This window comes from Leopardus geoffroyi, chromosome C1 (assembly GCF_018350155.1).
Source record: "Leopardus geoffroyi isolate Oge1 chromosome C1, O.geoffroyi_Oge1_pat1.0, whole genome shotgun sequence".
NCBI lineage: Eukaryota > Metazoa > Chordata > Mammalia > Carnivora > Felidae > Leopardus > Leopardus geoffroyi.
This window is the reverse complement of record NC_059328.1, coordinates 202,443,387-202,470,626: the sequence shown is the minus strand read 5'-3', so window position 1 is coordinate 202,470,626 and position 27,240 is coordinate 202,443,387. Positions and strand designations below refer to the sequence as shown.

The 27,240-nt window shown below is 52.3% G+C and overlaps 1 protein-coding gene across 11 annotated transcripts in view; it reads left to right on the top strand.

The window, feature by feature from the left end:
- Window positions 1-27,240, top strand: part of TNS1 (tensin 1) — a 200,037-nt gene that overhangs the window by 128,093 nt on the left and 44,704 nt on the right. The window lies entirely within an intron of this gene.

The window sequence follows — 27,240 nt, the reverse complement described above, 5'->3', positions numbered from 1 at the left end:
GAGCGGTCATCATTATTCCTATCCTGCTTTTCTTCCTGGCTGGGGGCGCTCCTGGAAGGTTCTAGATTCTGGGGCCCTGAGGTAAAAGCATTTTCTTCTGGCTAATTTTCTTGATCAAGAGGGATCCCGCAGGAGACCCTGACATGACCCTCCATGACCTGCTCTGTGTCCTTGGTGCCGGCACCCCCCACCTCCCCCCTACCAGTTCCCAGGTCCACTTTCCACTCCCTCAGGACATCGCTGATCGATCTCAGCAGCAAAACAAGGGAAGAAAATCCATGGGACTTCTGTTCTCTATAGGCCGACCTTCCAGGCTGGGGTGGCCCAGGCCAGTCATGGAGCCTATCTGACGCTGTGCTGCCACAGTGAGGAAACTGAGGCTCGAGAAGGGTGGGGACCTGCCAGAGGGGGAGGAAATCCTCACTTGTGGAACCCCCATCTGCATGACCTCATATCCTGCTGTACTGACTCCGTTGCTCCAAGGAATACCCCAATGTGGTCGTGTCGTGGGGCATCATGAGATGGGACACAGGGTTGCTATTTGAATCCAGGGGTCTGACTCCGTCCCTTTCCACCTCCCTTGGAGCTTAGCTTATTCAGTGCCCCATGCCCTCTAATTCAGGGTGGTCCTTGGGGTGCTTGTCCAACTTTTTTTTTTATATTTACTAAACAATTTTTTAATGCTTATTTTTGAGAGAGAAAGAGAGAGAGAATCTGAAACAGGATCTGTCAGCACAGAGCCCGAGGTGGGGTTGGAACCCACAAACTGCGAGATCATGACTTGACCCAAAGTCGGATGCTTAACTGACCGAGCCCCCCAGGCGCCCCCCCAGGCTCCCCGAACTTCTCACACCTTTAGATGGCAGAGAGCTCACTGCCACCCAGGGAAGCCATTTCACTTTGGACGAGCCCGAAATTGAGGGGACAAGGAGAGTTGCCTTTGTGTGGTGGACCGAGGTCATGGGGACCATGGATACTCAGGGACCGGTAATGCTCTCCTGCGCTTAGGCCAGAAGGAAGGGGAAGGGATAAAAGGTGAAGAATCAAATGGAAGCTTAATATCAAGAACTCTCTGATCAGAGAAGGTCCCAGGCCTTGGGACATGTGGCCGGGGAGTGGGGGAGCCCCTCCGTCTCCAGGACTCCTTACTTTGGGAGTAGCTCCCTCTGGTGAACACAACGGCCTGGTGTCTGGGGCTGCTTGGGCGGCCACAGTGAAATACCACAGACTGTGTGGCTTAAACAACAGACATTTATTTTTTCGCAGTTCTGGAGGCCAGAAGCCTGAGAATAAAGCGTCAACAGCATTGGTTCCTCCTGAGCTCGTAGATGGCTGACTTCTTCCCTCTGTGTCTGTGTCCTGACCTCTTCTTTATAGGGACACCAGTCAGATTGGATTAGGGCCCACTCATAGGACCTCTTTTTAACTCAGTTACCTATTTAGAGGCCCTATCTCCAAATACAGCCACGTTCTGAGGTACTGGGGGTTAGGGCTTAAACATAAGAATTTTGGGAGCAAACACTTCAGCCTGTAACACCTAGGAAGGAGTTTTCTGGGTTGCCCGTAGTCAGATGCCTGGAGCCTTGGTCCTGAGTGGAGAGGGAGAGAAGGTCCAGGGTGGTGAAGTGGAGAGTGATCTAGCCCCCCACCAGCCTCCTCCTAGCAGGCTGTCTCTGTCTTTCTCTGCTTTGGTCGGAAACCTGCCAGCTCAGCGCTCTGGCTGACACCACGTTTCACAGCCTCCAGAAGCCCCATTAGCTGTTTGGCCCGAGTTCTGAAGCCCCATGCCCAGATCCCAGCTCCCTGTGGGTGGGAGTGGGGCTGTATTTTTGCCTATGCTGCACAGAGCGGTCTCCAAATTCCTCCGGAGTGTTCCAGGGCGAGCCTTCTCGGAAGCGAGTTCCATACCATGTGCTGTGGGCTGCCTTCCACCTCCAAGAGGCCCAGAGGTTGGCCAGGCCTGAGCTGCCTCACTGTCTCCATTTACTTCTCCTGTTTCCTAACCCCCTTGGACATTGAGTTGTTTAGAGTCCCTCACAACTTAAGAGGGTATTGGGTAATGGGGGTGCGTGCTGGGCAAGGTAGCATATGGCTCAGGGCCAAAAGAAAGAATGGAGAACACGATAGGCCCCCTGGCCTGGCGGCAGATGGCAAGGGGGGCTGGTGACCACCCCTCTTCTGGGTTGTTCCTCCATGGTGCCCATCAGTCCCTCTTTTGTTTCTGTGGGCAGTTCCCCCACCCCCCCTGCCCAGAGCCAGGGGCACTGGGGGTGTGGTTTTGTGCCCAAGCATCTCAGCCCTCTGAGGACCTGTGAGGAGAGGCACTCTGTGACTGTAGGACACCCAGAGTCTCTTCAAGCTCTATTGACTGAGCTGGGGAAGAGCCTCTTGATGGCAGCCATGAGTCCCTAGTCTGTGGTGACTTCACCCGAACTGGGCTTGTCCAAGAATTCTCTGATTTTTTTTTTTTTTTTTTTTTTTTTTGAGAGAGAGGAAAGAGGGAGAGAGGGAGACATAGCAAACAGAGAGTAAAAAGGAGAGAGCAACAGGCAAGGAACATGGAGAGAGAGACAGACAGGCCTGGGTAGACATTGGCCTGGGAGGCAGGGGATTTGTGTTCTGGGTGCCCTTGGTAACTCCTTTTCTTTAGCTCTCCCTTGTTTCCTTTGAAATGAAGGGATTGAAGGAGTGGTTCTTCCTGTTTCTTTGAGCTCAATCATTGTTTCTGTGACTTGTGAGGAGCTAAGATGGACCTGCTGAGCTTCCCTCTCAGACCTTCCCACCTCACGAACTTGGAGTGGGGAGCTCAGCGGTGCTTATGTTAGTCAGGAGAGGCTTGGTTATGCTGGGTAACAAATAGCCCCAAATTCTTACCCCAACGAAAGCATATTTCTTGCCCATGCTGCATGTCCAGTGTGGGATGGCAATCTGTTCATCTATCAGGCTGGTGATGGCTTCATCCCATAGATGTTTCCATCATTGCTATACCCGTGGGTAGCGGATACTGTAATGTCTACAGTGCTTCTGCCTGGACATGACACATATTCCTTCTGCTGACATTCATTGGCCAAAGCAAGCCACACACCCAAGCCTGACATTTCACTGGCCAAAGCAAACCACACACCCAAGCCTAACTTCAAAGGGGGCAGAGAAATGGTGCATGGAAGATGGAAAGTGGAAATAACATTGAAAAGATTAATACCTACTATAGGGATTAAGTCTGTGAGATCTAGAATCAGAAGATCTGGTTCTAAGCTCTGCTGTTTATATTGTTCCTCGGTCAAGATGCTTTACTTCCCTGAGACCCAAATGTCTTACCTATAAAATGGGTACAATAACAGTACTTTTTTTCCTCGTAGGATTGTTGTTAAGATTCAATGAGGTAATATATATTTCACAGCTTCCAGAAGCCCCATTAGCTGTTTGGCCTGAGTCCTGAAGCCCCATGCCCAGTGAAATACGGAGTGCCTAGTATGTTCTATGCTGGCAGTAATTTGTGTCTCTTACTGTTACTATTACTATTGTTATCATTGAATTACTGGAGGAGAGAAGGCAGAGAGATGATTTTGAATATATACGTGCCCTTTCTTCTTGAGAAAATTTCCACATCCCTCTGACTCCTCTACTCTCTGGGAACCACCTGTAGTTGGCTCTGTTCTAGGAACCCTACTCGTGGGAGTCAGGAGACTTGCCTCTGACTTCGAAAAAATTACTTCTTCTCTCTGGTTCTCAGTTCCCTTATCAGTGAATTGAGGAGGGTGGGTTCTGAAGGGGACTTTAGCTCTATCCCTGATGATGATAATGATGCCGTGCAAATGACTGGGTGACGGCTAGCCTTGGTACCTGCCCTGAGCCAGGCATCACCAGCTCCGTGTTCTCTTGGTTACTCTTCCCCGGCAGGTACTACTGTTCTGGGACTACTATGCAGAACTTGTAGAGTGTGGTTATAAAGCCACCTTGGGTGCCACAGCCCTTAAATCTGTCCTGTGCTTTCCCTGTCCCTGAGTGATAGTAGGGCCAGCCTTGTGCCTTTTCTAGCCACTTTCACGGAATGAAAGGTCCTCTGGTCGGCCCTAAATGTGCCCAGCACCAGTGGACTTGGCCTGAGGCCGCCAGTTCTTCCCCCTTGTTGGCTCTTGCCTGGCACCAGCTTTGGGGTGGGGGGGGGGAAGATCACTAGGTTTTCCCTGTTTTCCTGACTTATGGGAAGAGAGGAAAGGAGGGAAGGAATCGAGAAGGCGTTTCTGTCCCCCAGGTACCGTTGTGAGGCTGCACACACTCTGTGTGAGACAGGCACGGATAATGATTCCTGAGCTCTTTGCTGATGGGAGATTCTGGAGGCGTAGATTGCTGTTTCTCTCCTGCAGCACTTTTGTGGGTGTTTTGGGGGCCCCTGTTAAACTCCCCATAAGTCACTCACTCTGTTTCCTACAGGTGGGCGACCGCAGCTCTGGCAGACTCTCACAACCCTTCTGGGCCCACGTGTCCCTTGTCCCTGCAGTCTCCTCCTGGTGCTGATGTCAGTTCAACCCAACAGGTGGCCCTCTCCGACAGGAGCTGAGGCACACCGCCCCCCCCCCCCCCCCCCCCGCCCCAGGCTAGCCCTCCCTCCCCTGGGCCCACGGGAGCCCTTAAGTGCTGTTGGCCTCAGCCAAGCCTGGGATGGGGGTGGCCAAGGCAGCCCCTCTGTCTCTTCCCCAGCCCTGCCTCTCATCCTTCAGACTTCTGGCCCCAGCCAGGCTCTGCCTCTCACATTCTCTGTGCTCCGGAAGACTCACCGAAAGGAGGGAAAAGCCCCTGACAGCAAAACAACACTCTCCAAAATTCTTCTTGGAATCTCCCACTTCCTGATCCTTTTCCTCCGTGAAGCGTAGGTGTGGGAGGTAGTTTAGAGCCACAGAACAGTTCTCAGCCCTCTTTGTCTCTTATAAAAATACGACAGCTAATATATTTCTAATGTAAGATACTGATTGATATAACTTAGTACGGGCACTTCACCTGTTTAAAGTGTGCAGTCCAGTGAATTTTAGTATATTTGGGGTTGCACAACCATCTCCCTAATCTAATCGTGGAACGTTTGTATCACCCCTTGCCGTTGGCAGTCACCCCCCATGTCTCTCCCCAGCCTTTGCCTCCTTTCCGTCTCTACAGATCTGTCTATACAGCATATTTCCTGGAAATGGAATTATACAGCACGTGGCCTTTCACTCAGCGTAGTATTTTCAGGGCTCATCTAGGTTGTAGTGGGGTCACTGCTTCACTTTTATTGCCGAAAGATACTCCATTTATGGCCATACCACATTTTGTTCACACATACCTCAGTTGATGAATATTTTCTTTGTGTCCACTTTTTGGATATTTTATTTTTTGTGTAAATTTTTAAATGTTTATTTACTTATTTTTGAGAGAGAGAGAGAGAGAGAGAGAGAAAGAGAGAGACTGAGAGAGTGTGAGGGTTAGAGAGAGAGGGAGACACAGAATCCAAAGCAGGCTCCAGGCCCCAGCTATCAGCACAGAGCCCGACATGGGGCTTGAACTCACTAACCATAAGATCATGACCTGAGTTGAAGTTGGACACTTAACCGATGAGCCACCCAGGCCTCCACCCCGCCCCCCCCAACACTTTTTGGATATTTTAAAGAACACTGCTGTGGACATTCATAGATAAGTTTTTGCATGGACTTTCACTTTTTCTTGGGTAGATCCCAAGGGGGTGATCTTGCTGGGTCATATGGGCAAAATACGTCTCATCACTGCAGGACCCGTCAGGCTGTTTTCCAAAGTGGCTGCACCATGTTTTATATTCCTTGCAGCCAGTGTCTGAGGATTACCGTTTCTCCACCTCGTCAGCAGCGCTTCCTATTTTCTTTGGGGTCTTAGCCATCCTAGTGGATGTGAAGTGTTGCCTCACTGTGGTTTTGGCTTGCCTTTCCCTAATAATTAATGATGAACATCTTTTCACATGTTAACTGGCCACTGTATATCTTATTTTAGAGAGATGTCTAGTCACATACTTTGCACATTTAAAAAAATCATTTTTTTTATACATTTGCTATTGAGTTATAAGTTCTTTATATATTCTGAAGACAGGTCCCTTATCAGAGATGTGATTTGCAAGTGTTTTTCTCCCATTCTGCAGGTTGTCTCTTCACTTTCTCTTTTTCTTTCTTTTTTTTTTGTTTAATGTTTGTTTATTTTTGAGAGAGAGAGAGACATAGCGCAAGCTGGGGAGGGGCAGAGCGAGAGAGGGAGACACAGAATCTGAAGCGGGCTCCAGGCTCCCAGCTGTCAGCACAGAGCCCGACGTGGGGCTTGAACCCATGAATTGGGCAGTCATGACCCTGAGCCGAAGTCCGACACTTAACTGACTGAGCCACCCAGTTGCCCCGTCTCTTCACTTTCTTGATGTCAGTGATGTGTCCCTGCAATCCTTGTGTGGTGATCTCCTGCTTTACTTTTGGAATGAGGTGTTCATTTTCCTGGGGCCTCTGTCACAGCTGAGATCCCAATACTTACTTGTTAACATCTGGTTGTAACTAGGGTTCCCATTTTCTAGATGAGGAAACTGAGGCTGTCGCAGAGAGGTTGAAGGCCTTGTTCGAGATAATGTCCTGAGTAAACGGTGGAGGCAGGATTCCAACGTGGGGGTCTGGAGCCAGAGTCAGGGATCGATACTGCTTCCTATCACTTAATGATCTTGATCTAAAAGATAATTCATCGGTAGCCTGAAATACTTTAGGCTGCTTGGTCTGATTTCTTTCCAGCCCTAGAGATGGTGCTTGAACTGGCCTAGAAAATCTGCCTCATTGCATAGAGAGGGAGGCCAAGTCTCAGATCCCTGGATGGCAGAGAGCTCTGCCTCTCAGCTGCCTCAGCCACCCAGATGGCCCTGTGTCCGTCCCTTCATCTCCCCGAGGCCAGGCAGGATGAGGGCAGGTGACACTGTCTTCCAGAAGGTGGCCCCTTTGAGTTGGGAGGGAGGCAGTTCGGCAGAGGGGGAAATAGCCCCTGTGCCCACCCTGTGCACACACTTATACGTCATGGTGAATATCTGCCCTTGACATACCTGCATCGGGTTTGGCATCCTTGCTTTCTGAACTTTTGGGTAAGATGTGGGAAGAACCAGGAAGAGAGGAGTGCAAAACTACAGGCGGTCCCAACGGATTCACGAAAAGGTTCCAAGGATCCTGGAGTGATAATCTGCCTCGTACCTTTGAGCAGAGGGTTTTGAGGGGGTGATCCTCTAACCGAGAGCCTACCAGACTGATTTTTGTTGGGAAATGTCAACCTGGCTGCTGGAGAAGGCAGCCCTTCAGGTTTGTGATTTCGGGGGGTGGGGGGCAGGGACGGGCAGAGAGGCAGAAGCCCAAAGCTGCCACAGAAATCTTCTGTCCGTGTTCTGTCATGTCACGTAGGACCAAAAGCTTAGTCTGCAGCAGGAAGGGAATGACTTAGCCACCTGGTGGCAGAGCTTCCCGACTGTGAGAGCACAGATCAGTATAGTAGGGAGGTCAGGTTCTTGTCCTCTGGGCTCCCTTGGGCAGAGATGTCAAGAAATAAGGGAAATGGGTCTCAGGGTGGGATGGCCTGACATAAGGACAGAGGCAGGATGGGATGGCTTCTTGAGGAGGATCTAGGACCTTCTCTTCCCCCAAGTGAGGGGAGTCCTCTCTCCTGACTTCCTGCCACAGTCAGGGTGCTGAGAATCCAGACAGAAGGTTGGCCTGACCTTGTGGGTAAGAAGATGACACCACTGACCCAGCATCTGCCGGCCACCTGCTTTGTGGGGCGAGGCGGGGCTTGTCCCAATGCCCTTGGACCCTTAGCTGGCCCTGCTCCGCGAGGCAGCTGGCAGGCTAGGAGAATAGTGTCTGCCCATGGAACATTCAGTAAACCAATACCCTCCTGAGGGAATGTGATTTTGGGCCTCTGTAATCGTTGCCATCGGTTGGAGGCTGGGAGGCGGCTGGAGCCACACTCAGAGCGGACCGGAGCTCCCAGCCAGTGGCCTGAGCTGCACGTCTGCCCTCCTGTGGTGCTCAAATATCAAGCTCCAGGCAGGGCAAGAGGAGAGCACTCTGCCCCTGTCAGCCACCCTCCCCTTTTCCTCTCCTGCCACACTTGTAGACGAGCGCGAGTTAGCTGGACCTGGCAAGACCCCAAGATGCCGACTCTGACCATGTCCAAGGAAAGAAACTTAAGCTCCCAGGAATCAAATATTTTTTCCTACAGCTGCGGCTACTTTTCACCACCATCCCTCTTTCTCTCCCTCCCTTCTTCCTTCTCTCCCTTCCATTTCTGTTTCCTTTCTTTGCCCAGATACTTATGGATCACCTCCTAGGTGGCAGGTGCTGAGCTGACCTAGGCGTGGAATGTTGTGTCCTGGAATTGCCTGCAGACGAGGGCGGGAGGGGGTGCGGAACCATCCCTTGTGTCCCACAGCCAGATGGAGAAGGATCTCGGCCGGGGGTCCCGGCTTCTCAGGAGAGCAGCAGCTTCTGGGGGACGGCTCTGTAGAGGGGCTGTGTTTGCCCTGGGTCTGGGAGGGGTATGCGGCATTGAAAGCAGAATCATTTTCAAATCTAGAAGCGGCATAACAACATTGCTCAAAGTGTAGCTAGTGGAGGGAAAGAAAAGTCGTAGAATCTGACTGACCTCCCTCTCATCACTGCTCTGGTCCTGGGGCGGGTGGGTGGGACGCTAGTGTGAGGCTGGAGCTGGTGAAGGAAGGAATGTTGGAGAGGGTGGAGGTGGAGGGTTTGGGGGAACACCAAGGGAGCCATATCCTAGAGTCCAGGAGGGGAGAACAGTCCAGGAGATTCAGAGAAAAGACAGCACACAATCCCGCAGCAGATGAGCCCCTCTTGCCTTCTGTTGACCTTGGACAAATCATTTAGCCTTTCTGAGCCTCAGGGTTCTCACCTGTAAAATGGGGACAAGGACAGTACCTCTCCCGTGGGGCTGAGAATTTATTGAGATAATCTATGGGCGTCTAGCTCTGTGCCTATACGTAGTGAGTCGGCAGTTCATGTCTGTTGTCACCGATACCACTACCTGACCTTGGGTGGTGCTCTGTAAAATGCTTCCCTGAGTGCAAGTCCGTTCATTTTTCGACGATCCCAGTTGTTGAACTGGACCTGGAACCTGGGCCTCTGGCTGCAGTTCCGGCGTTCTTCCCACCACACTGCACCAGGCGTGGGTGGCTGGACCTTTTCCCCGGCATCATCCAAACACCAGGCTCCATTCCCATGGGTGTTCTTTGCCCTGGGGTTGGGGGATAGGTGGAGGTCACACTGGTAACTGGGACAGAGCCAGGCCTAGCTCCCAGGGTCTTTTCAGGATCTTCACCTGTACGGGTCCTGCCTCCCTGGCACCAATCCTCAGCGGTGCCCAGGCTGTGGGTTATGGTGACTGCTGGCATGGCTGTGAACTTGCTTTGTTGTCTTCCATTTGAGAAAACAGTGCAGGGGAGCGAGAATGACGTGGTTGTAAGGGTAACCTTGAGTCTGCTCCACTGATGAAGAAGAAAAAAAAGAAAAAAACAAATCTCATCTGTTCTTTGGTACATGGACTATCCTCAGTGACATTCACTCATTCAGTCAACAAATATTTACTGAGTGTCTATGTGCCATCACTATTCTAGACACTGAAGATATAATTGGGCAAAACCAAGATCCTTGCCCTTGTCGTGATTACATTCTAGTGGGAGAAGACAGGCAGTGAGAAAGAAAGTTTTAAAGCCATTATAAGTAAATGAGAGAGCGTGCTAGAAGGTGATAAACACTCTGGGAGAAAATAGAGCAGAATAACGGTGGTTGAGAATGGGGGTGGAGTTGAGTGGTGAGTTGAAATTTTTTAAAAAGCTGGTCAGCCGAGCCTTCACTGAGGAGGAGACATCTGAACAAAGACTTGAAGGAGGTGAGAGAGTTAGTCAACAAAATATCTGAGGAAGAGCATTGCCAGCAGACGACCAGCAAGTGCAAAGGTCCTGAGGCAGCAGCTTGCCTGAGACGTAGGCTTGGGAATTATCAAAGAGGCCAGTGTCATTGCAGTGAAGACGGTAATAGGCAGAGAGGTCAGAGGTAATGGGGACCAGATCATTTGGAGTCTGGTAGCCATTGCAAGGATTTGGCTTGTAGCCTAAACTTTTTCATCTAGTGATGTGTCATGGGGACCCTGCCATAGTAGCACGTAAAGAACCTTTATATCTTTTTTCAGGTGCATATGATTCCACCGTATGCATGTACTATGTTTTATTTAACTGGTATTTTATTTAACTGTATTTAAGTAATGTGGACAGTTGTTTCCAGGCTTTTGCTGTTGTCAGAACTGCTGCAGTGAATAACTTTGTACCTACACCATTTTTATTTGTGCAGTTCTATCTGTAGAACTGGGATTGCTGGGTGAAGATTAGATGCATACATAATTTTGAAAGGGCCAACTTGGCCTCTGTACAGGTTGTGTTAGTTGACGCTCCCCGCCAGCAGTTTGCTTAGGGACTAGGAGGAAAGTCCACCTCTCCCTTCTATGCACACCCTCCATGCGTGGGATGCTATTAGGTGCCCATTATTTCCTTTACTCCTCATGACCCTCCTGTGAGATGGTTATTCTTGTTCCTATTTCTCAGGTGAGCAAACAGGCACAGAGAGGTTAAGTAACCTGCCAGTGTTTGCACAACCAGGTAGGGATAGAGCTGGATTCTGATGCCTGCCATTTCTCACCATGGCTTCACAAGGGCAATGGTCTGAGGAGCTGTGCCCCCCTGCCCCCTACCCCGTGCCTGATGCCAGCGGGCATGTGGACTTAGCAGCCTGGGGTTTGAGACTCCTGAAAACGAGGGGCTGAGTTAAAATGGAAAGCCTGCTTGCCTGGCCGTGCCATTGCTGCATCTGCATTTTGGAGACCCTTGCAGGCCAGCAGCAGGGTGGGAAGAGGCCAGCCCGAGGGACTGGGAGCCACATTGGCTAAGCTGGCCTCCCCTTCTGTCCCCTCCCATCATCAGCCCCGGTGGCAAGACCTGGCAGGCTGCGGTCCAGCTCATTCTGCTCCAGGTGGGGGGCTCTCCACTGCTGTCTGCTGGGTCGGCTCGCTCCAGGGATTGGGTTTCGGCATTTCGCTGATGAAAATAAATCAGCCTCTTTATTGCCCAGCACGGCCCTCAGCATCTCTGCAGCCTGGCGTGTATTTCTAGATTTCCAGTAAGTCACTGTTTCTGTCCTAGCCCCCAGGGGCCCTATGGCTGCCGCATAGATAGCCTCAGATGAGCTTGGAGCCCAGAGCTACTCAGGCAGGACCAAGTAGGAGAGGAGAATCAGGCTCAGTATCTGGCCCAGTTGGATCTTTGAGCACCTAGCTTTGGGCCAGGAGTTCAGAGATCATCTGGTTGTGCTTTCCCATTGCATAGAGGAGTACACGGAGGCCCATGTAGGATCGCTCTTTAGTACTCTGGCCCCTTGACTCCCAGTCTACTGCTGTTGCTGCTGGACAGCCTTTCTCTCGGACTGTGTATTGTGCAGTGGCCAGTTAGGGATGTAGGAAAGAATTGGAGAGAGTGGGTTTTAGCTGCAGCACAACAGGTAGAGGTCTGACATCCAGGAGAACCGACTTGCCTTTGAGGGAGATGAGAAAGGGGAACTGGATTTTCTCTGAGATTCCTTCCACCCCACACATCTGTCTAGATGGGGTGAGTGACCATGGTGCACGGACATGGGGAAACAAGGCAGCTTCTAGAGCGCTCAGACGGAGCCCCAACAAGGTTCTGAGTGCAAGAGGGACTCTGGAGTCTTGCCCCAAACCCCCTTTACTCCTGCCCCTCCTTTTCTGTGCTCAAGCATTATTTGCAAGTACAGGACTCTCCGGCAGGGACACGGGGCATCCGGCCTCAGATGACAGAGCTGCTGGACTGCTGTCCCACCCTCGAGGGCCAGAGCCTGTCCATCCCCTGGGCACTTTATCCAGGCCACGGGCGGGGCTCCCTTTTTCTGGGAAGCAGCTGAAGAGCTGTCAGTGGGTGGGCGCCAGGAGCTCTGACTGCCTTTCTTATCCCCGACCGACTGACCAAGTCTTCACATCTTTACAGCTCGTCAATGCCCTGGTGCTAGTTGGAGACTTCACCCTGGACTGTGCTGATGGCTTTAAAATTGTCAGCAGCCAAGCGTTCTTTGATGTCTGTTCTCCTCCTTCTCCAGGGGCAGTGAGATCAGATTTTGATATGAAAGCTCAAAGCTGCTCGGATCTTTTCACTTCCCTTCCTGCCTCCCTGCCCCCCTCTGTGTGTACAGGACTTGAGAAATTTCCAGAACCAGGCAGGTGCTTGTCATGTGACACAAAGAGAGAAAGAAGCCTGGGGGTGGTGCCCTGCCTTCTGTGTCCTGTCCAGGCCTGTGCCCTATGGTGTCGTAGCTTCTGTCGGCTGGTGGCGGGGGTGGGGGGTGGGGGGAGGACACGTCCAGCTCGTCCCTCTGCAGCAGGGAGTGCTCATTTCTGGCCCACACCTGCCCAGTGGGTGGAGCTTGCACTCGCTGCCTGGCAGACCCCCATGGAGATGCCTATATGAGCCTCCTTTCACTTATTTGGAAAAAGAAGCGGAGCCCCAACCAGGTTTGCCACCCACACCCAAACCCACACCCACACATGCATGGAACTGCATAGACTCCTCTCTGTATACTCACCACTCGTGCAGAGAACCACAAATATCTCCCACTCAGCATACACCCACCACTCATTCATGGACCCACGTAGACCTCTACCCCACGGCACACCGCACGGTGGTGATGGGGGCTCTAATGATACAACTGCACGGCCAGTCTGATAACCAGTAGTTATGTGTGGTACTTCATGGGCCTGTTTGGTGTTAAGGATGGGGACTGACCCTTAAGTGCAGACATGGGTTCATTTTTGTGAATTTTGAACCAGTCCTGAAACAGTTGCCTACAAGCTTCCAGAAATGCTTTGAGCCCCGGAAGCATCATTAGGGTAAATGCATAAAAGCCCCAGGGGACCACGTTGATGGCTCTCACTTGGATGTCAGGGTTTAAGCAGGTCGTTCCGAACCAGCATCGCGGTTGTCACTTTCCACTCCTTTCTTCCTGGTGGACCCCCGCAGCCCTCACCCTTTGCCCTTCCCTCTTCTTCCTTCCTCCCCTCCGGGAAGCAGAAAGAACATGAGCCCCGCAGAATCACACTGGCAATGTGATCTTGAGCAAGATACAACTTCCAAGCCTCAGTCTCTTTACCGGGAAGATGGGAATGATAGTATCTCTCTTGAAGGGCATTTGTGGAAGCAAATGTGCGAGTATCCATTGAAGGGCAGGCACACAGTAAATAAGTTGTGGTCTCCATTCTGTGGCACTCTCCCATTCTTCTTGGCTCCCCTGGTTCCATGGCCCCCTCCCCATTTCCCTCCATCCTTCTCTAGGGAGGCTGTAAGAGTGGGGAGAGGCAGGAAGAGGTGTGTGGGTATGTCTCTGACACTTGTCCAACTCAGACATCTGCCTGGGACTTGACGATTCCCTCCCTGAGTGACCCTCTGGCACACCGGCCCCTGCCCTCCTCTCAGGGAATACTATCCTGAGGCTGGCGCTGTCTGCTGCCTTTCTGGGTGGGGGGACTGGAAGGCTGGGGCCGTGTGAGGGGTGCCCAGAGCCTGCCCTGCCCCCATGTCCCTGAGCTTCTGGTCAGCCCTGCTTTGCATCTCCCCTGGGCTGGCAGGCAGGAGGAGGTGCTGTGGAGGTGTGTGGACATGAGTTCATCCCCCACCCAGGCAGTAGGCCTCTCCCTGTGCTCCTCCGTTGCCCACCTGACCTTCGACAACTTGTCGCTTGGCATGCCCGTGCCTTTCTCCTCCCCGTGCCTGTTCCGCGTAGGACGAGAAGCCTTAGAGTTCAGAGGTCATCTTGTTCTTCTCTCTCATTTTACCACTTTGGAAACAGAGGCCCAGGAAAAGGAAATGACTTGCCCAAGGTCAAGTGGCGAGTTAGTGGCCCAGCTGGGACCGGAAACCAGGACTCGTGAGTCACAGTCCTGAGCTCTGTTTCTCACACCCTCAGTCTGGACTGGGTAATTGCTTGTTGCTGGGCCCTGACCCATGCATTGTAGGTGTTTAGCGGCATCTCCATCCACCAGATGCCAATGGTATTTCTTCTAGATGTGACAACCCCACAATATTTCCAGACATTGCTAACTGTTCCCTGGGGGGCACATCCCCTGGGGGAGGACCACTGGCCTAGCTGTCCCCTCAGCCCCTTGTCTCTGGGACCTTATCTCTCCTGCTCATAGGGTGTGAAGCAGCCCTTCACCGGGGACACTCTTTTCTGCTTCTTGTTTCCGTTCCCGGATTGGCTGCTCGGAAACCAAAACACTCAGCCATTTTGTTCCTTAGGAAAACGAGCAAAAAAACAAAAAACAAAAAACAAAACAAAAAAAAATACCCCTCCCTCCCCAAATCCAGGTTGGGAAAGATCTTCCATACCTGGCAATGAAAAGAAAGCACGGGGCAGGAAGGGGGCTGTGGGAGGCCCCCTGGAGAACCCTCAGTGTGAGTGAGAGGCCCTACCTTGTCCAGCTGGCCCAGCTGTGCGTCTGCAGGGGATGAAGCATTTGGATGGTCTTTCTCAGCTGTAGAATTGCCCTCGACTATTCCACTCTGTTTGCGTGGCGGGACCCAGAGACCTTTGAGGTTCTTTTTTTTTTTTTTTTTTAATTTTGTTTTTAACGTTTATTTATTTTTGAGACAGAGAGAGACAGAACATGAACGGGGGAGGGTCAGAGAGAGAGAGGGAGACACAGAATCTGAAACAGGCTCCAGGCTCTGAACCGTCAGCACAGAGCCCGACGCGGGGCTTGAACTCACGAACCACAGGATCATGACCTGAGCCGAAGCCGGATGCTTAACCGACTGAGCCGCCCAGGCGCCCCGACCTTTGAGGTTCTTACATAACAGGGACCCCAGTGCCCTTTGGGACATCTCCCTCATCGTGTGTGACTCTTCTCTGGTGGTGGAGAGGATTTCCTTCTGGGGACCGGGAGCCCTGGGTGGTAGTCTCTGCTCCAGCACTGACCCAAAATGCAGCAGTGGGAAACTTCCTTACCCTGAGTCTGGTGGACCACATAGGGGTGTGTGTATGTGTGTGTGTGTGGGGGGGGTGACGAACTCAGGATGTCCTCTGGGTTGACCACCACTAGGGCTCATCCAGGCTGGCTGTGCTCAGCCGGGCCTCATGTGACAAATCTGGGGTCTCAAGTACTACCGAGCGTCTGAGGGTCTCCAGAAGGTCACCAGGTCACATCCTTGCTCTAGATCTTATATTTCATGAAGCCGCCCTGCCCAGGACTGTCTCAGGGGGCAGGGGACACGCAGCCGCCTTGGAAGCAGGAACAGTGCTTTCACATCTCAAGCTTAGCTTCCCCCACCCCCTGTCCAGAAAGATTTTTGCTGTAGCTCTATTCTGCAGTTTACATTAAGAAAAAAAAAAATGTTTGTTTTTTCCTAAATAGAATGCATGGTAAAACTGAGTCTATCCTTTTTCAAACCAGATCGACCACACCCCTGCCCAGTTCTCCAGGAAGCACTTTCCTATTTGTGTGAAGGCAGCCGAAGTCTTGCCTGCCCCTCCTTCCTCCTCCTTCCTCATGGTCCTATGGAGAAGCCATTTCTGGAGGCGGGAGAGGCGCTGTTGGCAGTAACCAAACTGGACGGGTCTTGGTACTTAATTCGCTGAACAGCATCATTGTTTCATTTGATGCCATGATTTTGGAGCAGGGAAAGGACAGGCCAAGTGATATGCCCTGAAGCTTAAGCATCGGGCATACTGTATCTGGGCCCGGGGCGCTAGGGTCACTGAGGTGCCGCTCAGGGTGGAGCTGGGTTAGGGAAGGGGGAGGAGGAAGCAGGTGTCATAGTTGTGGTTGTGTATAGGGGGTTGCCTCATATAGAGCGTCTCTGTGTGTTCTGTGCTGTGCCGAGTGCTGTATGCGCACTGCATCAGTCTTTGCAGTACCTTCTGAGATCAAAATATTAATATACCCATTTTGCAGATAAAATAACCAGTGCTCAGAAAAATTAAGTAATCAGCCCAGGGTTGCACTAAGCTAGTAAGTGGTAGTGTCTGGATTCAAACCAGTGTCTGCTTGACCCCTAAGCCTGTGTTCTTAGCCACTGTTCATGGCAGATGCTGAAGTGACATGAGCAAGAAGGGCTGGGTATAACATTAGGCTTCATTATTAAAGGTGTGGTTTCCAGAACGTGGGAGGTGATAGGCGTATGGGGCTATATAGGTCAGAGAGTTACATGCGTTGTTTGTGGGACCCTTTCTTCCCAGTGATAAAACCACTCACACGGGTGCTCGGATAGTCAAGCAAAGGGAGGTAATGGTACGGCGGGCGCAGGGACTCCAGGTTGGGTCCTGGGTTCTGGGGAGAGACTGCCTGTCAAAGGAGAGACTTAGGAGGACATGTACACCATGTTTAGTATCTGAAGAACTCTCGTGTGGCAGAAATTTGCCATCGGGCACGATAAGGCCAGTTAGTGGAAAAAACAGGGTGCTAAAATCTACCCGTTACAGCCATCTAAAGATGAAGTGGGCATTTTGGGGGGATAGTAAGATTCCCCATAGCTGAAAATAGTTAAGCAGAGTGAGGACCAGTTTTTCCCAAACCTGGTGGCCTAGCGTTCTCAGCTGGGGAGCATTTCACAGTTCAGATTCCCTAGGCCCCACCTCTCACAATTCTGCCTCTGAAGGTCTGGGGTGGGGCCAGGGGTTCAGGGTTTTTATAAAACTCCCAGGGCTTTTGGTGCAGCCGGTCCCTGGAGGTAGCACAGAACCGTAGGATCTGGTTGTGACTTCTAGGGACTTGTGCGGTGGTTTCCAAAGTGTGGCTATGTTGGCCAGGTTGACAATTATATATGAAACGATTTTAGGTGCATTTATTTTAATGCGTGTTAGGAAAAAAAGGTACAGATTTTATACGGTATGTATCTATGGGTATTGATGCTTAAAACTACTTGAGCTTAAATTAGGTTTTTAATTAATTATTTACATATTTAATTTGAGAGACAGCGTGCACATGCACAAGCAGGGGAGAGGGGCAGAGGGAGAGAGAGAGAGAATCCCAAGTAGGCTTAATGCTCAGTGTGGACCCAGATGCGGGACTTGATCCCACAAACCTGGGATCGTGACCTGAGCCGAAATCAAGAGTCAGATGCTCGACCGACTGAGCTGCCCAGGTGCCCCATATGAAGTTTATTTTAAAAGTTGCAAAATTATATAAAAATGATGTTGGTAGGATTCACATGTACAGATAAACAAGAAGGTCTTATACAAATAAAATCTAGGTTAACACTGTTGTGGGTGGGGTTTGGGTAGGAACGTCCATGGACTGGGTAACCTTAACCCTTTCTGGAGCTTGGGGCTTGTTGGTTAGTTCCAGAAGGCTCTGTGGAGGTAGGAGGGTGATTGCAGTAGTTTGTCCAGATGGTGGTCTTCCAACAACCCGGCACTGGGAAAATTCCAAGTTGTCCTGCCTCCAGTTTGGAGCCTGAGGCCTGGAAATTCACTTCTCCCCTCCCCATTCATAATGGTGTCCGTGAAGTCTGTGTTACTGGGCGAGGGGCCTATCCCGTCTCATCTCTGTAGATGCAGTTAGACAGGGCAAGACCAGCGTACAGGGCATTTGGTACCACGTTTGTTCTTCCTTCTATTTTCCTTGTTTAGTCTCAGAAAGAGGCAGCCAGAGAGGGGTGCTGGCAATGGGGAGGGGGCCAGGGTTGAGGTATCAGCTCAGGCGCCTGCCCCTTCCCTCCCGAGCCTGCCTGTGGCGCCAGACTTGTGAAAGGTCTGGGCACTGGGGTGGGGTGATGCAGAAGCATGCTGGGATTGCAAACTAACTGGGGTCTTCAAGGAGACAACAGACCCTGAAGCCCCCATGGCCTGGCTGCAGCCCCCAGGCCATCTCTTACCAACTCTGAGAGTTGGGACATCCCCTTGATGTGCAAATAAGTCACCAACGTGGTGCAAATAAGAGTTAAGGTTTGGTGTCCTGCTGTCAGGGACACCAGGACTTTCTGGGACTTTTGGGGACACGCCAGGATGATGGTGGGGACTTTCGGGCAGCTCTCGTGGTTTTGGCTGAGGGGGCTGCTTCAGATCTGGGTGCTTGGGGTTGAATGTGGATGTCACTGATGCTCTGAAAAGTTATTCTCTCCACTCTTCATGATCTTTATAGATTGCAACCAGCTGAATACTGAGAGCTAGTCAATTGGAGGCATCTTAGGTGGCCTTGGTGGATCAGTATCCTGGGCCAGATGCCCACTGGCCTTCCCAAAGTTGGGCCTCATAAATCGTCCAGTTTGCTGAGCCAGAATCCAAAGCTTTGCACTGAAATGTAACTTTGGGGCTCCTGTCCCCCTCCCAGAGACCGGCCTGGGTGACACCTCACTTCCTCTCCTCAGAACTATTGTCACCTCTGGGAAGAACAGGGGCTTGTGTTTTTTTTTTCTCTTCCCCTTTATAAGCCAAGGAAGTGTCCTGGTTCCTAGACTCTGCCCCGCTGGGGGGAAGGAGGGGGAGAGGGAGGGGAAAAAAAAAAAAGATTTCCACCTTATTGTTCAGCAGCTGGAAAATTGTTGTCATCTGTTCTGCCTTTCATTTGCTGAGAATGGAAAAAAATGTGGAAAAATTTGGAGAAATAAATCTCAATACCATCGTAGGAGCTCTGGCCCTTCCCTCTCTCCCCCTAGCATCCCGGCTGCTCTGCTCCCCGGCTCGCTCTTCCCACTTCGCTGGGCACTGGGGCCACGATGGGTTTGGGACTGGGGCTGAGCTGGGCCGGGCTGCTGGCCGCCGCTCCTCGCTCCGTGTGGAGGGCTTGGGAAGCCACTGTGATGTCATTCAAGAGCTGCATAGCTACAGGATGATAAGTGAAGCCCTGGGGACCCAGCTGGCTGAAATTACAGACAGAGTTTTATCCCACTGGCTTCCTACAAGCCAGAGCGAGGCAGAGCTGGCCGAGAGGGGGAGAGAGCGAGGGAGCGAGTGGAGGGAGGGGTGGTGCGTGTGGACCGGGCAGGCAGGCGGCACTGGCTCCTCCCACCCCTGACAGTCTGAGGGAGCCCCGAGCAGGACACAGACAGCCTTGGGGCTGCAGCCATGGAGGACTTATTTGAAACTTGAGGCACAAGGAGCAGAGATCAGATCGGAGTGGTTATTTCTCCTCCCCTCTCTCCCTCTCCGTCCAGAGGGTAAGTGTCTGCTGGGCAGTTGTGTGTGTCCCTGCGTGGCGCTCCCTGTAGGACCCGGAGGTGGGGGGGGGCCTTCTGTGCTCGTGGACCGGGATCTGCCGTGGACCCGGACCAGGGAAGCGCGTGGGGCGGTGTGGGGCTGTGGCCCGCCGCGCTGCCTTCGGAGGTGGCCACCTCCCTCCTGGACTTGCTGCCCCGGGACGAGTGAAAGCCGCCGCCTCAGGTCTGAGGGGTGGCTGAGTTGGTGGGGGGCAGAGTGTCTGAGCTGGCCTCGCTCACGGAGGATGAGAATGGGGTGGTGGGTGGAGGGAATGTACTGGAGGCATGGCTAGCTCTCGAAACATTCCCAGTGGGATGTTTTATTCGGGACACCCCTGCCCCCATTCTGTGGTCGGGGCTTTGTGGCACCCCCCCGTGCTGACCACTCCCCCGCTGGCCGCCCGTGGGCTCCCATTCATGGCTTTCCCCCAACTTTGGCAGGGCCTGTATTGGCTCGACCATCCTCCTGGCCAGGGATCCCTGAGTGTCCAGGCGGACGCCCTGGCCTGGCAGAAGGACTTCGGTTGTTGTGGGCTCGGGTGCTATTTTTACTGTCCCGAGCGCCTGTGATATCTGGTGCCCGGATAGGCCGAGGGCAGGGAGTGGGGGCGCCAGGCTCTGCTTATAGTGCCTGGCGTGGGAGCTGAAGGCCAGGCTGGAGTCAAGCGGCTGGCCCTGAGAGTTCACGTTTGCCCCACAGGCGTGGGCCTTTGTGTGACCTCGGCAGGTCACACATCATCCAGGCCCTGGTCCCTCGGGTCTGAAATAAAGGTCACGATTGAGTTTTCTGTCCCTACTCCCTCTCTCTGGAGGAATTCAAGTAAGATAGTATCTGTGAAAGTGCCACGGGTCCTTCCTGAGGAAGGCCTGGGGACACATCTATCATCATCGCTTGATGAAGCCCCATATATTATATTGGTGTGCAGCCATGAATGGAGTCCCCCTGCCCTCCCCAGACTTCAGCCATCTTCACCTTGAAGGCCGTTAGGAGAACGAGCGCCAAACTTCTCTGTGCTGGGTGACCTTGGGGGGGAGGGGGAGGGATTCGCTGAGCCTGCTGAGTGTCATTGCCTCCTGAAAACTGAGGGGTGGGCAGTGGAGTAACTGATCCCCTAAGACCCTTTAGCTTAAAACCTCATGACGTTTAAAAAGCTCTCTTGGCTCCGCTAACTTCCTGGAGCAGCCCGTGGGAGGGGCTGTCTTTCCAATTTCTCTTTGACTGCTGAGTTTCTCCACCTTCAAGGCCCACAGGGTGAAGTTGAGACCAGGCCTCCACTTGGACATTGGACCTTTCTTTCTTGTCTCAGTGGAATGATGGAGGTGGCCACCCACCCTCCCTGGGTCCACAGAGGCGGGTTTCTGGGTATCTCTGGTGAGGTCGCTTGTACAGGGCACAGAGCCACCTGTGAAAAGATTGACAGCAGCCTTGAGAGGAATCTTATTGATCTTTTGTCCAGTCTCGGAAAACGTAGTGGGTTCCCTCCAAGTGCTATGAAACAAGAAGAGAGACAGGTGTCTGTTTGCCATGCGTGGACTCGTCTGTCCCTGCCCACGGGGCCTGAGGGCCCGTGCTCCTCCGCGGACACCTCCCAATGTGGACCTAAGTCTCTTGGGCTGCACCTGTTGCCTGTTCTCTGCCATCTCAGAGGCAGCGTCTCCTCTGTGCGCTTCCCCTCCAGAGAGTTGCGCGCTCCTCTTCAACCCTAATTCTGCTGACCTTCAGAGTCCCCGAGGAAGCCCGTTCCCATCTGGAGATGTTCCAGAGCTCTCTGCAGCTGGGAGGAACAAAGGGCTGCCTCAGTCCCCGGCTGGCTGTGGGATGGGAGGTCAGCATGGGTGGAGGCTAAGGCTGTCACAGACAGGGGCACAGGAGATCCCTGCCACTGTTGCTAGGGTGTCTCAGGAGGACCCCAGGTCGTGCCTGGGCCATGGGGCTGAGGTTCTGCATGCCCCTGTCCATCACCATCCTCTCCTCACCCTTGCCTTCCTCGGGCAGGTCGCAACTCAGTGGGCTGCTCTGGGCTAGACCCCCTCTGCGCTCCCCCAACCGGAAGATTTTCCTTTTGGTGCGCTCTCCCGTCTCTCATAGAGCCTGGCATTCTTGGCGGAATCCCGGGTGCCAGAGAGGGATCCCCAGAAGCAGCACCCTGTTCGATGCATACATCTAAATTTAAGAGTCATAGATGGACTTGGAGGGGTCTGTTGACCCCCTGAAATTAGGTACGACGTTTGTGTTTGTGCATTTTTTTGGAAATTAGGCTTTCATCAGCTATCCCCAAGGGTCCTTACCTAAGAAAGCTAACGTCCACTGGACTGGAGTATGGCCGCGGAGCCCTCTGAGAGACACCATGGGTCCAGCTCTGGCTCAGCCAGCTTACAGGCACCTTCACCGTGCCCAGCCAGTGCTAAAAACCACGTAAACACTCCTCTCTCGTGCTGTTCTCTTTCTTCTTCCCTTTGGCAGAAGCTTGGGTCTGCCTTGAACCTCTGATTTTTCTCGTCCCTGGGTGGCAGTGGAAGAAGAGTGTCCCAGTAGCTGACAGGACTATATAAAAGTTTTTTGGATTATTTAATATAACACAAGAAGCATTTAGGAAACGTATAATGTGTGCCAGGCACTGCATCCTGTCGAGCTGTCCTGATAGCCATGCAGGTTATGCCTGAAAGTCCAAGAGGCACTGTTCACGTAGAACATATTGTGAAGGGTACCTTCTGGGAACCAGGCACTGGACCGGGGTGTGTGTGGGGAGAGACAAAGGCTTTCTCTCCAGGAGCCCTCACCTTAGTGGGAGGACAAACATGGATAGCAATAGGGAGGTTGGTGTTAGAGTAGTTGTCTGAAAAAGGCAACAGGAACAGAGAAGAGGTTAATTTCAGTCTGGAGGGCTGTGGGAAAAGGGTTAGGTTGAGGAATGTGTCACAAAGAAGTTCAGACTGAACCTGAAGGAGGAGAAAGGGGTTTTCCAGGGAAGTTGGGAGCTTTGGGGAAGAAAAGCAAGGAAGGATCTTACAGGAGAAGGAACAGCATGTACAAGGCCCAGAGGAGGAAAGAGAATATGAATATTGAGTGCGTTGAAGGGTATTTGGAATATTGAGGACAGTGAAGGTGAGGCTTCAAAAGGCAGACAAGGGCCAGATGAGAAGAGGTCTGGCAGTCCAGCAGTGGCGGGTTGGGCTTTACTCTGTGGGTGATGGAAGCTGTTAAAATAGGTAGAGAGAGAGGAGAATAGTGTCCGGAGGTCCCAGTTCTAGCTTACGGTACGTAGCTCCTGAGTCTCGTCACTCAGCAAACCTTCAAGTGAGCATCTGAATCTTCACTCACCAGCCTTGGAGGCTGGGCTCTGTGTGGTTAAATGGTTGATGTAAGCTGATTTGCCATTAAGATGGGGACCATCCTTTGGAGTAACGGGGTGTATCTGGCACAAAGGTGGGGTGGGAAGGGGTACATCTCCTCTGCCTTCTCTCCAGAACCGTATCTCTGTGGCCTCCCTGCTACCTAGCCCCCTCCTCTGGCTCTTACACTGTTGCTTCTCAATAGCCCTGGTCCTAGCCCCAGCCTGGCTCCCTCCATGGCCGAGGGAGAGTCTGTGGCTAACGGGTTAACACGTCCAGAGCTTGCTCTCCAGGCTGCTTCTTGGCCTAGCCTCCGCCCTTGTCAGAACTCACCCACTTCTTATTTATTTATTTATTTAGAGAGCATGCACGCACAAGCAGGGGAAGGGCAGGGAGAGGGAGAGAATCCCAAGAAAACTCCGTACTGCCAGCACAGAACTCAACATGGGGCTCGATCTCACGAACCGTGAGATCATGATCATGACCTGAGCCGAAACCAAGAGTTGGACGCTTAACCAATTGAGCCACCCGGGTGCCCCAAAGCTCACCTGCTTCTTGGACACACATTGCCTTTGATGCTCCCCTCCCGTGTGTAAGGAGCTGAGATTCCCTTTGGGTCTGCGGGGGCCCCGGTCTGCCTCTGAGCTACCTGTGTCCACGGTGGGCACGGTGCCTCATCCTATTGGCACGACATTGATTTTCTTCCACAAGGGTTGGTCATCACTGCTCTGGGCAATATATTTTAATGAATTGCTATTCTGCTGGATGTGGACCCAAAAGACTTTTTATCATGAAAGGCCCCATCCTGAAAACCGTAATAAATCATTCATTATTCAAAACAGGTCTGCAGGTTAGACAAGGAGGGGTCGCTCCTCACTGAATCATCACTAAAGGAAACTTCTTTCTTGCACTCGATCAGCCTGGCACCTTTTGCTATTTAAAAAAATTTTTTTTAAACATCTATTTATTTTTGAGACAGAGAGGGACACAGCATGAATGGGGGAGGGTCAGAGAGAGAGAGGGAGACACAGAATCTGAAGCAGGGTCCAGGCTCCGAGCTGTCAGCACAGAGCCCGATGCGGGGCTCGAACTCACGGACCGCGAGATCATGACCCGAGCCGAAGTCGGACGCTTAACCTACTGAGCCACCCCGGTGCCCCTGGCACCTTTTATTCTTTATGGTCAGGCCATCTGTCCTGACATCTAAACAAGACAGTTTCTCCACTAGACATTAGTAAGAGAAGTGAGGATCCTTAATCTCAGAGTCTAACGTGCTGACCTCTGGGATCAGGGTTTCCCAAGATGTTATCCACCTGTGTGGGCCCCAGAACCTTGGGAGAGCTAAAACACTGCTCTTTGGCCTCACCCCAGACCTATGAGTGAAAATCTTTGGCGGTGGGGCCCCCGAATCTACATGTTTTTAACCAATCCCTGGAGGAGATGCTTATGAACATCAAAATTGGGAAACACCTGCCCTAAACCCATATCACCTTTGCACCCGTGTTTCTTTCATTCTGGTTGAAGCGTACGGGATGGATGCGTCCCTCCTTCCCTGCATCCTGGCCTGTGCCGCGCCTTCTAGCACCGCACACACCTCCGCGGCCTGCTGGCAGGAGCCTAGGGAGTAGGTCCACATCCAAGTCAGCTGGGGATTTTCCTCAGGGCTTTCCAAAAGCGTGACTCACACATCTGGAGTACGGCCGCTGTGGAATAAGGGCCTCTTGGTGCAATCAAGCTCAGCGTCGAGGGTGGAGTGCGGGTTCGGAGCAGCTGCTGGGGAGAGCCAGGAGATGTAGTCAGACAAAGCAAGTGGGGCCTTGAAAGGACCGCAGGCTTCTCGGCTTCCCTAGAGCAATGGCCAGGGAGAAGGCCCATGAGACAGGACGTTCTGGCTGGCTTGGCCTTGGGGCTGGGAGCTCTCCACTCTGGGCTGCTTGTAACTCGCGTTTCCCCTGAAGTTTAGCTTTCTGTTCCACTGTCACCCATGCCGGTGACAGGTTCCTCCTGTCCCCACGGCCCCACCAACCAGGCAGGTTCTTCCTCTGCCCCCTGCTCCCTGCCCCTGGATGCCCAGCACCCTCTCAACTGAGAGGATTTACCTAAACTGGTCATGCCCCTGGAGGCTTCTGGGACTGTGAGTTGAGACTGGTGGCCCCTCAGGTTTAGAGCCTCAAAGCCATCTCCCCCCACCTTTCTAAAGCCCCTCTTCTCTGGCTCTCTGTTTCACCCTCCTCCTTACTCTGCCTGCCTCTCTCTTTTGCCCTTCCTGCCTTAATAGATTGAAACCAGCGCTATGTTCCGGCTTCTTGTGGTCCTGCTAAATAGCACTTAACGCGGCCACGGTGGATGGGCAGAAGGGAATGATGGGCATGTGCGTACCGGTGTGGGGTGCGGGGAGCACTTTATCTCCTTTAGAAGGAACGGGGGTGCGTGCCTCCGCCGGGGTCATGCTGACACGCTGGGGTTTCAGTGAACCCTCACGGGGACTAGACAGACCTGGGATGGGTCTGGGGTGTCCTCACTGTCTCCCCCTGATGTGAAAAGGAAGACCAGTGAAGGTGCAGAAGAGCCTGGAACATGTAGCCAGCACTGGGTGGTCAGAAGCAGCTGGCTCCTTTTTGGAAGACAGCAATAGACATTTCCGTTTGTTACTTTGCGAAAAAGATTTAGTTCAACAATTTTTACTTCTTCCATTTTCTTACTCAGCCTCAGTGGCCTGGCAGTTACTGTTCCTGATGTTGCTGCAAACAGTGGACCCCTTGGGGATAGATTACATGGCAGAATGAGCTTAATTTTGACCTTAATTAAGGTCTTAAATCTGACCTTTGTCAGAATCAATGAAGGGGCCAAAAGGGACGAGATATCAGGTAGTGGTAATTAGTGTGAATTCTTCCTCCCTGCCTCCGGGAACGCTCTCTTAGCTCTCTTGCCAAAAGCTCTTCTTTTATGAACCTGAGTGAGATGCGGGAGTGGGTCCACTTTCTCCCAGAAGGAAAGGATACTTACAGGTTTGCACTGGTTTGCACCCAGCGGTTCTCATCGACCCTAAGTACAGATGGGGAGTGTACTGGACGCACCACCCTTTGCTTTGCTGTCCCCCCTGCTTCCCAGACCACATGAGCATGGGCTTGGGGGATTAGGAGGTGCAGGGGTTGCAGGAGCTCCCTGGCCGGGAAGGCACCTGGCGTCTCGCAGTGTGAGCTGCAGAGTGGGGCCAGGGCCCAAGAATGGGCCTGTTTCTCTGGTGCCGGCAGCTTTCCAGGCACAGAGAGAAGGAAGGACAGCCCTCCAGCCTCCTCTGACTGCTGCAAGGGGCCCACTCTCACGGCACCACCCTCGGAAGTCTGAGTGGAGGAGAGCCCTTGTCGGCAATGCTTCCGGCTAGGGAAGCAGTCAGCTGGGGTCTCTTATTTGGTGTAACAAGGAGCCCAGTTCTTTAGAGGACATGGCACAAAGGACAGCCTCTCTGCTTTAGTAGCTTCGACACCTTTAGGGACGGTGACAGGTCACTCAGAAGAGGCAGCCATGCTTGTATCTGCATCTTAGCAACTATTAGGGGACCTGGCACAGGGAGCAGACCGCTGGAGATTCAGACCTATGTCTGATTCAGACCAGCCCCATCCCTGTGAGCCTAGGGCTGTGGCCACACTCTGGCCCCCTATCACTTGGGGCCTGCTGCCGGCTGGCATCCCAAAGCCCCAGGGAAAACTGGGGACAGATAGATGGTTCTGGAGAGTTAAGTGAATGGGCAGAGCATCCAGCCCCCTGGGGTGTGTGTGGACCGTGTGCCTTGCCGGCATCTCTGTGCCTGCTCCCAGTGACGTCATTTGGTTGGCCTGTGGTTTGTGTGTGTGTGTGTGTTGATCAGGATGTTCCTGTTTTGTGGTTGTCTGATCACTTGTTTTTGGCCGTGGGCTTCTGTATGAGTGTTTATTTTTAGAGGCTGCCACTTCTGGCCTGAGGGCCTATCCTTGGGCATGGTAGGAGCTTGTATTTTCTGGAATGATTGTGGCTTTAAATTGAAGTATTTATTTTTGGGTATTGCTGCCTTTTATGTGTTTATTTTACTGTGTGTGTGTGTGTGTGTGTGTGTGTGTGTGATACGAGAATGTGGAATAATAGAAATTGCGTGGTCTTTGAAGTTCTGATTTTAATTTTGCTTTTAATTTAGTTGTATTTTAATTGACTTTTAAGTGATTTTAAATCTTTGATTTTAAATCCTCGCTTTACCAGATACCGTGTATCTGCAGATAAATGGTTTCACTTCTATGAACCTCAGTTTCTCCCATCCTTAAAGTAGGTGTAAAACTCGCTGACTCACAGGATTAGAAATAATGTGCGTGTAAAGTGCCTAGCAAGGTGATTGGCGTCTCGAGGTCACCTGTCTCGTGTACCTCAAGAGCGCACCAGGGCGTTTGATTTGGCCGCTGGGTGTTCGACTTGGGTGATTATGAGCTGGTGTGTGTGTGTCTCTGGATGTCTTTGTGTCTGGTTTTCCCGTGTGTGGTTGGTGTGTGTGTGACTGTTGGTGTCTGGCTGGAGTTTGTGCAGTTTTTGGGAGGGGACTTTCTTTTCTTGCCAGCTAGGGGCCTGCCTCGGAGTGAGGGGAGGGGAGGTGCTTGTGCACGCGC